General features: G+C 40.5%; 1 pseudogene; it reads left to right on the top strand.

The window, feature by feature from the left end:
- Window positions 1-3,785: 3,785 nt before the first annotated feature.
- On the top strand, window positions 3,786-10,208 carry LOC109202984 (ATP-dependent RNA helicase DDX54-like; annotated as a pseudogene).
- The last annotated feature ends 202 nt before the right edge of the window (window positions 10,209-10,410 follow it).

Below are 10,410 nucleotides of genomic sequence, written 5' to 3'. Positions count from 1 at the left end.
GCATGTTCACTTAACCAACAAAAATAACAAACCAACAAAATAAGAAACATAATTCCTGTTTTATAAAAAGCCCCAATGACCAAACCATCAGTTGCTTTATATGCCTATAATATCCACATTTATTTTTATTCATAAAATTGGAAATGTAAGATATTAATAGATAAATTTACAAAAGAAATTAAATGTAGTTCAATTCAGTTTTATGCATATGGGGCCAAATCACATTAGAAGTATGAGATAAAATTTTAATTTGGTCCATCTGGATGTGATTATAATGCTCCTGTTGTTTCGGGATGATATGCATACATACCATAATAAGTTACCCATTTATTGATTGCTGCTGGCTCCTGGCTCATGAAGACTTGAGGCTTATAGTTGTCTGTGTGAATGCAGCTGAAGATGAAAAACAATTGATTGGTGCAAACAGTGGCGGTCCTAGGCTGTTTGGCGCCCTGGGCGAACACTTCCTCTGGCGCCCCCCCCTAACAAACAGCAAACGACTAATACAATCAGAATAGGACAAATCAACAATTGACACTGACTAATTATTATTGTGCTGAACACGGTCCAAAAGATTCAGTAAGCTACATCAGTGTCTACTGTTTGCTATCAAAGCCAAGTGGCTAACAAACGTAAACAGAAGTTTTCACGATCCCTACTAATTAATGTTATCTTGTTGTATCCCTGTTGTGGCCCGTGCTATCCTCTGTGCTGTTGCATGCTGGGGCAGCAGGTTGAGGGTCACAGATGCCAACAGACTAAATAAACTGATCCACAAGGCCCGTAATGTTGTGGGGATGGAGCTGGACTCCATTAGGGTGGTGTCTGAGAAGCGAATGTTGTCCAAGATAAGGACAATCATGGATAATACCTCCCACCCATTCCATGACATGCTGGCTACCAGTGTTGGTCAAGTTACTTGAAAAAAGTAATCATTAACTAATTACTGATTACTTCCCCCAAAAGTAATCCCGTTACTTTACTGGTTACTTATTTTCAAAAGTAATTAATTACTAAGTTACTTAGTTACTTTTTAAAAACACGATTTACAACCTGAATAGGTAATAAAGCAATAGATCTTTCAGCCCAATTCTACTTTTTCTGCATAATCCATCATACAAAATTTTATCAAATGGAAAAGTCTCTTTTTAAAACTTGTTTTATTAGTTTTAATCTTTTAACTTTATACATCAAGCAAAAATTAAATTATATGCAACATTCTCTGGCTGGAAGAAATTTGTTTAACATTTAAACCTATTTTCTGCACATTCCAGCACATAAAATAAAATATTTTTTGTGTTTACACTCACTCTTTCAAATAAATGCAAGTGAAACACAACAGAAAATGAATAAAATCAAAGACTCAGCGGTCCTGTTGCTCTATTTTCACCTGTATAGCAGGCGGATGTTTGCCCTGGTGCAGGTGTGCCGCAGCCGTCAGTGGAAGAATCCACGAGTTTGTTTGTGAATTTCTCCCACACTCGATATATTATCCATTGTTGATCTGCACACAGCTGTTGCCACGAACGTCGCACTCACTTACGTCATTGTCATGAGACACTCTCGCAAAAAAATCACGGTTTTAGTAACGCAGCGTTCTTAGAGGAAAGTAACAGTAATCTAATTACCTTTTTTGCAATAGTAATCCCTTACCCTACTCGTTACTTGAAAAAAGTAATCGGATTACAGTAACGCATTACCCATTTCTGCTGGCTACTCACAGGAGCACGTTCAGTGAGAGACTGAGATTACCAAAAAGCACCACTGAACGACACAGGAAATCATTCCTGCCAGTGGCCATCTCCCTGTACAACTCCTCCATCTAATACACTTACACCCTTTTTATACATGCTCTCAGTGGCGGTCCTAGCCTGTTTGGCGCCCTGGGCGAACACTCCCTCTGGTGCCCCCCTCCACCACACACACACACACACACACACACACACAAAACATATTAAGGATCGTACATTAACATAAAACTGTTGTCCACACACACATATGAAGACAGAGAGAGTATGCATAGTATGCAAACGGCTACCAAACAGACATCATAATTCTTCATACAATGAGAACAGGACAAATCAACAACTGACAATGACTAATTAATATTAAAATCTGTAACATAATGTATTGTTTGGAGTTTAATCTGTTAGTGTTACTATTTTTACCATTTCTTCTTGGAGCAGCTGTAACACACGTAATTTCCTTAGGAATTAATAAAGTATTCTGATTCTGACTGTTTCAGGATGACCTGCCATTATCCAATGACACATCTGCTTACCTGTATCTTTTGCTCGTTTCTCCTCCTCTTCTTTTCTATTTTTTCTAAACTGAGCACCTGATGGCTTTGAACTTTTCTTGTCCATCTTCCATTGGTTTTAATTTTGCACTCCAGTATGAACACCCATCCTTCAACCCGAGGATCACCACAACATATCCTAACAGACCTACACCTTAGGTCACAGATTCACTTTGTCTAGGGTGCATTTCTGAGATTTCACACAACCCAGGATTCAAATCATGAATACATAACAGACTTGGATTTACAGTATTAGGAATGAAATGTGCTCGATTTGGAAGCAGCCGGGGCTCCTCCCCTTTCGACTGGTTGTGTGTGAGACTTTAAATCATCAAACTGTAAATTTTGAATTGTCATTGATCCCTTTACCCCGAGTCCTAAAGTGTATATTTATTTTCTTACTCTTCTTATATTTATTGTTTGTTTACTTGCACTGCTGTAACTGTAGCCTCGTCGTCTCGTCTCTCTATATACTGGACTGTATGTAGCGGAGATGACAATAAAGTTTACTTTGACTTCAGCAGCGAGCAGGCGCACCGAGGGCTCTCGCGCTCACTTTTCGTGTATAGAATTTTGAAAAAACATCGGTGCAAATTATAAGTCTGTAACATGATGTCTGGTGTTTTCGTGTTTGTTATTTTGTTTTATTTTGCTAGTTGGTTATTAGATGCCGCTCCAGTCAGCCAGAGAATCCCCCGCCGCCCCGCCCTCTCCTCTCTGCGCCGCAAGCAGCAGGCGCACCACGCAAACGGAGGGGGCCCTTACTCCCAGCAAATGGACGATAGAAAACCGATCGATGCCTGTGCCATTCCCAGTATGCGCTGGCTGCCGTAGGGGCAGCATGAGCACGAGCGTTTTTTTTCTTTTTTTGCCGATGCCCGTGATGCCGCCCCCCATCACGATGCCGCCCCGGGCAACCGCCCGTGTCGCCCGTATCTAAAACCGCTACTGCATGCTCTTTTCTATTCTGTAATATTCTTGTCAATTTTCTTGATATTTATTTATAATTACCTCTGTTAATCCTTGATATTTATAACTGAGTGATCTGTACATATTAGTGCTATTTCTTAAATGTGTAAAATCTGTAATATAATGTATTGTTTGGAGTTTAATCTGTTACTGTTACTATTTTTACAATTTCTTCTTGGAGCAACTGTAACCCACATAATTTCCTTAGGGATTAATAAAGTATTCTGATTGTGATTCTGATTGTTTCAGGATACATGACCTGCCACTATCCAATGACACATCTGCTTACCTGTATGCTTACCTGTATCTTTTGCTCGTTTCTCCTCCTCTTCTTTTCTCTCTCTCTTTTTTTAAACTGAGCACCTGATGGCTTTGAACTTTTCTTGTCCATCTTCCATTGGTTTTAATTTTGCACTCCAGTATGAACACCCATCCCCCAACCCGAGGATCACCACAACATAACTTAATAAATCTACACCTTAGTTCACAGATTCACTTTGTCTAGGGTTCATTTCTGGGATTTCACACAACCCAGGATTAAAATCATGAATGGGCTTGGATTTACAACATTATGAATGAAATGTGCTCTATTTGGAAGTAGCCGGCCCCCCTCCCCTGTCGACAGGTTGTGAGTGAGACTTAAGTCTGTATCATAATGTCTGGTGTTTTCGTGTTTGTTGGTTTGTTTTTATTTTGTTTTATTTTGCGAGTTGGTTATTAGATGCCGCTCCAGCCAGCCAGACAATCCCCCGTCGCCCCGCCCCTCTCCTCCCTGTGCCGCAAGCAGCAGGCGCACCTCGCAAACGGAGGGGCCCTTACTCCCAGCAAATGGGCGATAGAAAACCGGTCGGTGCCTATGACATCCCCAAAAACTGGATGTTTCCATGGCTTTGAGCATGTTTTCATTTCTTCTAACTTCCATCAGCTGTCATTCTTCCACCTGCGTGTGGATGACAAGCCGGCTCTGCTGCTCCACCTCCTGAGGAACGTAGTGAAGCCTCAGGAACAGACAGTGGTCTTTGCTGCCACCAAACACCATGTGGAGTACCTAAAGGAGGTAAGATAACAGTGTAGCATAGATTTGTGAAAATGTTAAATATTGTTTAAAAAACTAGAGCTTTAGTTGACTTCTTATTTTTTTCTGATGTCCAGCTGCTGTCGTCAGAAGGTTTAGAGTGTGCCTACATCTACAGTGCCCTTGATCAGACTGCCAGGAAGATCAACATTGGGAAATTTGTGCACCGGAAAGCCATGGTGCTTCTGGTGACTGATGTTGCTGCTCGTGGTATAGACATCCCCCTGCTGGATAATGTCATCAATTACAACTTCCCCTCCAAGGCCAAACTCTTCTTGCACAGAGTTGGTGAGCAGCTGTATGCAGAACGAACAAAGTGATTCAGCCTCTTTAACTTGAAATGATTAGGCCAGCATTACGAGTATTTTTTCCCCTGTCTTTTCCATCAGGGCGTGTGGGACGAGCGGGCCGAAGTGGCACAGCCTATAGTCTGATTTGTCCTGATGAAATGCCTTATGTCTATGACCTCCACCTCTTCCTAGGGCGACCAGTTCAGTTTGCTTCACCTGAACACACACAAGGTAGACTCTACTGCATGCCTGTCAGATGAACAGTTTAACTGATGTGCTACACATTTGAGGTTGCTAATAAACTTTATTTAGTGCTCTTTTTATCTGTCACTGTATTGAAATGTCTGCATTTCTTTTCGTACTCCAGATTCAGAAGGTGTGTTTGGTCGAGTCCCTCAGAGGATCTTGGATGATGAAAGTGCTCATCTGATCACGTCTCACGAAAACTCGCTGGACCTGCAAAATCTGCTCCGTGTCTCAGAGAACGCCTACAAGCAGTACCTCAAGTCGCGGTCAAACCCCTCGCCGGAGTCCATCAGACGGGTTAAAAACGTAGTAAAACACCAGCCAGTGAGGTGATGCGTGCCAAACGCTCTAAAGACACTCGGCTAGTGGACAAATTCAGCAAGCAGAGAGAGGACCGAGCTGCAGAAAGCAGGCTGCAGCAGCCAATCAACCCCACCACTACTGCTGACTGTGACATCACAGAAAAGGAGGAGAGTGATCTAAATGTAAGCATGGGTGAAGTATTGCTTCTTTCTTTCCTCCCTGGATCGTTGTAGTTGCAGGTTCAGATCAGTTTCATAAAGGATTAAGCACACACATTGAACTCCAGGAAATCATAAATCAAAATATGGATATTACCTGTCCACAGATTCATGGTGACGTAACTGCTCCTTTGCTTTGTTTTGTGATTGTAGAAATGGTTTACATGAGCTTTTAGCTGAGATTCAGAGGTTTCTGCAGCACTTATATTTCTGACCTCTTGTTATAACCGATTAAATGCGATCTCCTCCCTTTTGCCCCCATTTTTGATGGTGTGGGTGCAAATGATCAGGCATGACGTTCTCATAATAAATGAGATAAGATACTGCAAATAATTATTTCTGCATTTGTGATTGAAATGAATTGAAAATGTGTATGCAATGATACAGTTTTAAAGATTTGGCCTAAATAATTTTTTCGAGTGAATGAGCCTAAACATGATGACCTAATCAGTGACACCGTGTCACCTGTGACACACACACACACACACACACACACACACACACACACACACACGCACACATATGACTTTGGCAGTTTGAGCTGAAACAATTTCAGTGTTTCAAACCATGTTCCAGGGTTTTTCCTTCACCATTTATGAGGTTTCAAGAAGAAAATAAACGACAGATATGAATGTTTTTGAAAAATTCTGTAAAGATTAGACAAAAATACTCAAAAGATAAATTCAATTGGTTTATTATAAACAAGTAAGTCAAAAAAAGTTAAACAAGTAAATAATGAAACAAGGTAAAATGAAGTAAGAACAAAATGTTAAACAAGTAAATAATGAAACAAGGTAAAATGAAGTAAGAACAAAAATGTTAAACAAGTAAATAATGAAACAAGGTAAAACGAAGTAAGAACAAAAGTGTTAAACAAGTAACTAATGAAACAAGGTAAAACGAAGTAAGAACAAAAGTGTTAAACAAGTAACTAATGAAACAAGGTAAAACGAAGTAAGAACAAAAGTGTTAAACAAGTAACTAATGAAACAAGGTAAAATGAAGTAAGAACAAAAAATGTTAAACAAGTAAATAATGAAACAAGGTAAAAGAGAGAAAACCCCAACAATCCCCTCTGAGCAAGCACTAGGCGACAGTGGGGAGGAAAAACTGCCTTTAAACGGGCAGAAACCTCCGGCAGAACCAGGCTCAGGAGGGGACAGTCAACTGCCGGGACTGGTTGGGGGAAGGACAGAGGTGGAGCAAGACGAGGCTACATCAGGTGAAGCAGCAGAGTCCCTCCTCCAGGGCAAGCGGAAGCATTTTTTCTTTTTTTTCATGGACTTTTCCACAAGCGCCTTTTTCTCCAAGATGAGGGTTCTTAGCTGATCGATTGTTTCTGCGTTTTGCTTGTCAAGTTTCTTGCATGTTTGCTCCACCTCTTCTAATGCTGCTTGTTTTTCTTCAAGCTTTTCTTTGAGTTCTTTGGATGTTGCCTCCTGCATTAGCTTGTCCTTGTGCATGTCTGCATTTCTCTCTTGTACTTCTTTGTACATGTCTTCTAACTCCTCATTTCTTCTGTGGATGTCTTGGAGAGTACGCTGCAGGTCGTCATGTATTTTGTCTTGGTGTTGCTTTTGCGCCTGCATTTCAGTGTGTTTGCGCTTCAAGTTGTTGTATTCCAACAATATCCCCTTAGTGAGCTCGGAGTTGTTTCTCGCCATGTGATCAATCCTTTTCTGCATCTGTGAGCATCTTTTGTCCAGTTTTTCCTTTTCCCCTTCTAGTTCACTTGTTTTGTTCTTCAGTTCATTACAAAACTGTTGCAGTTTTAGATTTTTACCCTCAAAGTCTTTGACAATACGTTTCTCTTCTTTCAATGTTTCTTGCTGTTGCACTTTCTCTTGAAGAAGGACTTTATTTTGGCTCACTGTTTCATCCAACTTTTCTTTCAGCATTCTGTATTTTTCCTCCGTGACTTTGAGTTTGTGCTGCAAGTCTATTTGCTTTGTCTCCTGTTCTTCCTTCTGTTGGAGGATTTCTTTATTTTTTTCACAGCTTCATCGAACTTGGTTTGGAGCAGCTGATTCATTTGGTCCATATATTGGAGATCCCATTCTGTCTTCTCAACAGTAGCTTTGCTGTCTTGAAGCTGGTTGGACATCTCCTTTAGTTCCGCCGTCTTCTGCTTGTTTTCTTTAATCAAGAAGACGATCTGCTCTCGGGCTTGTCCAAACCTGATTCCCCAGCCCTCATTAATAATTTCTATGTCGGGCTGGCGTTGTTGTCTTTCCTCCAGGTTTTTATTTTGCGCTTCCATCTGTCTACACTTCTCCTCCAGTTGAAGTTTCTCTTCTTCAATTTTTTGAATTTTATTCTGGAGGTGGTAGTTTTCCTTCCTACTGTCATGTAATGCCCTTTGGATGGATAAGAGGTCATTTGGGGAAATTGGCCGGCCACGCCAGGAAGGAGAAGCGGCGTGTTCATTTTGTTTTGGCTGGTGTCTTGTTGGATACATGTTGAAGGTTGTACACGACGACTCTGAAAAGCTTTCCAAAACTTTCCGTGGTGAACGTTTGACGGCTGCACACACAAATGCTGCGAAGAAACGAACTAAGAATAGCTGTGTCTCACCCCTATTTGTGGAAAAAACTTCAAAGGATTAAAGGTTCTTAAGGCGACCTTGTGACATCATCACTCCGTGAGCCAATGAGATTGTCGTGTGAAATTTTGGAATGGGGATATTTTTTTTAAACTGTTTTCAAATTTAACTTAATATTTGACTGTTTTTAAATGACCTGTTTAGCTGATTAAGAAATTAATTGCCACGAACATACCTAATGTTATATAACAGACAACAGAAAAACAGACATTTTTCTGTTTTGTTTAAATTTTTTTAATTATCCTACTTTTTATAAGAGGGAACATTATTTAAAGAATATGTATTTAATTAAAAAACTCTCTATTCATCTAAAGGGTATAACAAAAAAGGTGAGCTTCCTGCTCGAAAATGAAATGACCAAAATAAATGGAGTACTTCTCTGCAATTACAAACTTTGAGTAAACAATCTTGGTTTCAAAATAAAGCTAACCCTTGTGAGATGTCATCAGAGGTGTAAATATTACTGCAGATGTTACTATGTCAAAGTCTCACAATTGTCTTTTGTTTATTTATATTTATTTATGTTCTTAAGTGTATTAGTTCGCCAGCAGCAAGAACATGTACTAGTGTCAATAATAATAGTACGGTGGATTAGAAACCTGCTCACAAGTTGAATAAACACCCAGGATTGTTTCATCATTTTCATTCAAAACCAACATTTGAGTCAAAAAGAGAAAGTTGTTTGTGCTGTCTGATGGAGATGAAGCAAAATAAAATGCAGTTTTGATGTAGCTGATGTTGTATACAAACTAGAAGAGGAAGATAGTAGGATCTCTGTATCATGTTTTGTCACTTTGTACCATGTAATTCTTTCCATTTCCACCAGGGGGTGTTTTCAGAGGTGGTAGGTGGTAAAAGAAGAGGTCAGCAGGAAGATGGTGAAGAACGACCAAAGACCAAGAAAAAAGGCAGTCAGGCAAAGATGAAGAGTATTATATCCCTTACAGACCTAAAGACTTTGACTCTGAGAGAGGGTGAGGCATTAAACTGTTGCATCTGTTTCTTTAAAAATGTGAATGGCTTTGTGTTTTATGCTGTTTTGTCCTGTGTTACGCGTCGACAGGTTGAGTCTCGGTGGAGAGGGCAGTGCTTTTGAACAGCAGGCCTCTTCAGCTGTCCTTGATCTCATGGGAGATGAAGGCGATCGCCTTAACCAGCAGAAAAAAATGATGAAATGGTACAAATTTCCCTATGTTTGACTCAATATCCATAAAATGGTCATTTAAAACTATAATTTAAAGTCTTTTTTCCCCCCTTTGTTTTATTAGGGACCGTAAGAAGAAGCGTTTTGTGAGAGAAACGGGAAAAGAAGACCAGAAGAAGAAGATCAAAACAGACAGCGGTCAGGTTATCAGTAACAAGAAGAACAGGAAGAACTTGTATCCTTCCAACAAAAAGCTTCTCTGTGTGCTGCTCTTAATGACCCTCTTCTCTACTCCTATGTCAATGTTAAGCTGTACTGTGAAGATGTTGTATCACTTGACAACATGTCAGTTATGAGGAGTGGAAGAAAAAATACAAGATTGATGATACAGGATCTGGATCAGACGGAGAAACAGGCGGAGGAGGCAGGAAGCCAGCAAGAGGTAGGACGGCATCAAAATGAATAGCACAAACACGTCTGCCTGTTAAATATAGACCATCAGCCGCCATGTTTTAACTCAAGTCTAAAAGTAAATACTTAACGTCACTCTTCCAGCCTTGCAAGCTATAACCTCCAACCTCTTTGTTGTGTCGTGCCTCTCCCAGGTCGTGGCCGTGGCCGACGAGGTCCAAACGTACAGAGCTCCGGTGACCACAAAGCACGCTCGGAGCTGAAAACAAAGGATCAGATCATGAAGCAGCGCAAGAAAAAGCAGAAGCACCAGTTCCTGCAGGGCGGGGGATGAGCAAGCTCCGCTCCAAGAACAAAAAGTGGCTCGGAGAAGTGAAAAAGTCAGGTTTTGGAAGGGGTGGCCATAAGAAAGGCAAGCTGAGGAAGAAGCTGTGAGGAGGACAGAGGGTTGATGGTGTGGAGGACATCACGAGGAAGTAAGCGTCAGAATCACCTGAGAACATCACCAAAGATTTTCCTGGCGCTTTGTGTGACTGTAGATTAAGGAGACAATGATTTGTGCATCTTTACGCTGCAGAAATGCACGTCACTTCTTCCTTGATGGCCTGCTGAACTCTGCGTTTGCCACAGAGTTATGTTTAATTATGATCCACTAACTGGATTTACTACTTGTAAGCATGTTGGCAGTCTAATAAAAGTGTTTTGGAGTACTGAAATATGTCTTATCAAACTGGGAAAATACAGATATTTGGTGCTTAATTTCAAGATTGAAATTTCAAACTGTTTTTTGTCATGTGTCCAAAGAACAAAAAGGCATTTCTCTGTGCAATGAAATTCTTTCTTTGCTGTCCAC

This window comes from Oreochromis niloticus, linkage group LG7 (assembly GCF_001858045.2).
Source record: "Oreochromis niloticus isolate F11D_XX linkage group LG7, O_niloticus_UMD_NMBU, whole genome shotgun sequence".
Classification (NCBI taxonomy): Eukaryota; Metazoa; Chordata; class Actinopteri; order Cichliformes; family Cichlidae; genus Oreochromis; species Oreochromis niloticus.
This window is presented reverse-complemented; position numbering and strand designations above follow the sequence as displayed.